Source organism: Mustela nivalis (genome assembly GCF_964662115.1).
Source record: "Mustela nivalis genome assembly, chromosome: 8".
In the NCBI taxonomy this organism is placed as follows: domain Eukaryota; kingdom Metazoa; phylum Chordata; class Mammalia; order Carnivora; family Mustelidae; genus Mustela; species Mustela nivalis.
In genome coordinates, this window is record NC_139027.1 from 139,573,272 (window position 1) to 139,577,149 (window position 3,878).

Below are 3,878 nucleotides of genomic sequence, written 5' to 3' on the forward strand. Positions count from 1 at the left end.
CATGCTGCAGTCCTCGTATTAATTTTAACGACGGGGCTTGTGTTTCTTCCCATGCGTCTGTGTTACAGGAGGGCCGGGTCCATTCTGGGATCGTTTGGGCCAATGACTCTTTGTCTGGTGTCTGAGGCCTTGCCTGTGTCTGAAAGTCCGTCCATCTGCCTGATGGACGCTTGTGGACGGACCGATCTGTCTGCTTTCCAGCATACAAAAGGGAAACCGTCTGCCGAAAAGGCAGACAACTACTTTTCTTATGAAAATGTATGCTTCCTATACCTACCCAGAAACACTTGGGAGATCTTCAAGTAAAATGTAGTCCGTGTGCCTTGCTGAGAAATACTACAGCCAGGCTCCAGGAGACTGGAATTTCTAAGTGACTTTAGATGTTTCCTGTTCCGTTACACCGAACACTTCAGGGATGGTCTTTGCCAGCTAAACCCAGAGCCAGGCCCACACTTTCACCGGGAACGTGCCCGCCTCTGGGCTCCTCCTCAGGGACCAGGGTGGGTCTTTGTCACCTAAGCATCGCCGTTCACGTCATCCAGGTGTGATGGCATCTGTCTTCGTGTCCTTAAACCCTAGCGTCTGCTCCGTGGGAGCGGACTTGCCTGGGATTCACTGTGACAAGCCAGGCATTCTGTCTTGTGAGGCACCTGCTGCCCAAGGAGGTCATTGACCTTCCTGTTGGTGAACTACACGGAGCGGGCGGCCTTCTGTCGTGCTCGCTCCTTGCTTTTTTGGCTAGAAATTCTATCTCCCCAATTTGTTCAAAGCCCACTGGCTCTGTCCAAGTATCGAACCCGCCCCTCAAAGGATAGACACTTGCCACAGGCTTCAAGAACATTCTGACCAGTGATGACCTTGAAGGAGCCCTCCACCCTGGATGGCACAGCCGTGTAAGTGGCGATGCGTGTGAGCGCACTGTGGGCTCTGGGGGGGGTGGGGGTGGGCGGGGCGCCTCCTGAGCAGTCACCTAGGGCGTCAGGTTTCCAGATGAATGTTTGGTGGCTCCCTCTGGAAATGGCACTGCAGGTGTGTGCAGATAGCAGCGCACGACGAAGGCTCGGTCCTGGCCCTCACGTGCGACCGGCCCAGAGGCGCAGGAGCGTGGGCCGTGGGGTGGTTCCTCCCGAAGGCCCGCACTGACGGAGGAGGCGGGCTGGTAGAGACGTGTCCTGCTGAATCCAGTGCACCTCCTCGAAGACCTCTGATCGGCACCCAAGGTGGGAGCGACCTGAGGTTCCTCCTGGTCTCTCCTCGCTGCCACAAAACAACTCAATTGCCTGGTATAATTTGTGGGTAAACTCGGTGGAATGGCGAGTTATTCTAACATGCTGGCTTAACTTTGGCCATCAGGCTCCCTTAGTCTAGTCAAAACCTGTGGGGGCCAGATGGAGAGGTCTGGGTAATGTCTTCACAGGAGGGATGTCTGGTAGTCGGGAGCACAGGGGACAGGACAGGGCTGCAGGGGAACCACCGGACCGATCAGTTATTGAGAGTTTCCATTGTCTCCTAGGATTTGGGGAGGCAAACTTCTTCGTTTGATCTTGGCTGCAAGTGAAACAGCGGCGTGCGTATGTACAAACGTGGGATTCAAATTGTCTATCTGTACGTGTGTGTGTGTGTGTGTGTGTGTGAGCCCTTAGCATCTCCTCTCCAGATTCCCTTGACCACCCAGATGCCACCTCTGACCTGTTCCCTGATGTCTCCGTTTCATTTGTTTTGAAATGGAGGGCAGGGGCGGGGGTGGGGGTGAACTCACATGGACTGCGGGCGGGCACACGCAGAGACTGCGGCTCGCCTAAAAGCGTCCCGGACTTGGGACTCGGAGTTAGGGGACATCCGCTGGGTCTCCTGTGCTCCTTGCCCAACCGCACACCACCCTCCCCATCATTCTACCGTCTCTGGCCAGACCTTCCCCGCACCTCCCTCCGGCGGACATTCCACAGAGTCGTATGGCAGAAACTTGAGCACAATTATCTGGTCAGTTGAGGCAAAAGAAAATAATCATTTGTCCAATTGTCCCAATTAGCTCTCTGGACTGTCCTGAATGCTCAGGATAATTGCGCGGGCCTCGCGCTCAGCTCTGTGAACTGGCTAAAACGGATCATGGAAACGAGACTCCGTTCAGTACAATGTACATTTAAATTAGACTTCGTCAAAGTAGACCATTGGGTTTAGTGTTTTCTGTTTGTCAACTATTATTCTAAAATTGCTTTTAGCTAATCATCCCGATTCTGCCGTTAGTAATCACTATTTCTCCCGTTTCGTGGATGTAATGGAGGCGAAGATGGCTCTGGTTCGCGTCATTCGACGTCCCTCGGAGGCAGTGCTGAGGGAAGCCCGTTTTTCTGACTTGGTGTGCCGACTCGGGACCCCACGACAGCCCCCCCTTTCCATCGCCGCTCCCCCGACCCCCCCGCCCCCACTCCCCACCGCGGCTGCCCCAGACGGGAAACCCGAGACCCGCCCCCGGGCTCACTCTCGAGGCCACAGGACCAGGACCACCCAGGGCTGGAGCTAGAACCTTCGAGCTTCTCATTTCCAGACCAGTACTGTCACCGCTTAGGCCACTTTAGTTGTTCATTTCTTTCCGTAAAATTAAATGACCTTCTTCCAGAGAGATTTAATGGTCAAGATGGGATGTGCTAAAGGCTCCTCAAGGACTTTGTTCCTTATTACGAAGAGTAGAGCAGACCGAGGCCGGGAGAGAGTCGCGAACGGTGGCCCGTCATTATCCCTAGCTCAGTTGTCCGCGTGACTGCTCTGAAGAGATTGCTGCTGACTAATCCCACCGCCGGTCCGAAAGCGGCGACTCTTGGGTGACATGACGTGGCACGCGGACGTGTGCAGGGTGGCTGCTGACGGAAGGCGTGTGTGTGCATGTGTGTGTGCCCGGCGCGCTCCCCGACATGGAGAATGTCATTTTCAAGTTGTAAACAATAAAAAATAGGCTGGAGCAAAACTGATGGTACAATTGCCTGAGAATGTGGTACTTCATTTCCACACTATGCAATGGCTAGAAATTGATTTTTTTTTTTTTAAATCCAATTAAGCCTCAAGGTTGGTTATCCATTTAAAAGGTCGGCTGAGTTAAACAATGACAGTACCTTCAGTTCATGCTAATAATTAAATTTACACAGAACTCGGGCACTTGCATTGTGCCTCGCGGAGGCGGGTGTCGTGTGTGTTGCACAAAAACGCGCCGCAAAAGCCCCCAGTGGTGGTGCCCACTCGCCAGCCAACCGGGACCCCTGCCCGGGACCCCGGCCCGGGACAGCCCACCGCCTGGCCGCCGGCCCTGGCCCTCCTTCCCTCGGGTTCCCACAGCCCGCCCTGGAGAGCCCTGGTCCCCAGCTGGCCTCCCACCCTGCCCTTCCTTCCGCCCCTGGAGCCTCGGGACACAGAAAGTAACCTCGTCTAAAGAGGAAAAAAAAGAGGGGGCTCCTGGTGTGTGTGTACCCTTGGCGTATGCCCGGAACTCTTCGGTCTCGCGTGCTGCCGAGTTTATACCATGGCAAGCAAATCATGTTTTAAAAATAGCCCTTTATGGTGCGAATTGACTCGGTGTTTCCCACGTGTTAAGAAAAAGACTCCAAAAAGACTTTTTATGGTTCTCCCAGGTGATGTTTAAGCGTTTGAGTTGATGAAGATGTTAGGAGACCCGGGACCCCGATTGGAAGGCTTTTTACTCTGTTTGGGTTATAATGTCACTTCAGTTTTGTAAATCGCTGAGTGGGGATAAGTGATCTTATTTCAAATCTAGCATTTTAACCTGCATTGTAATGTAAGGAAGGTCACTCCAATTCAGTACTTTCCGTCTGTAACTCTGAACCAACCTGGAAGATGGAACCTTCCAGATTTAGTGAGAAGAAAATATG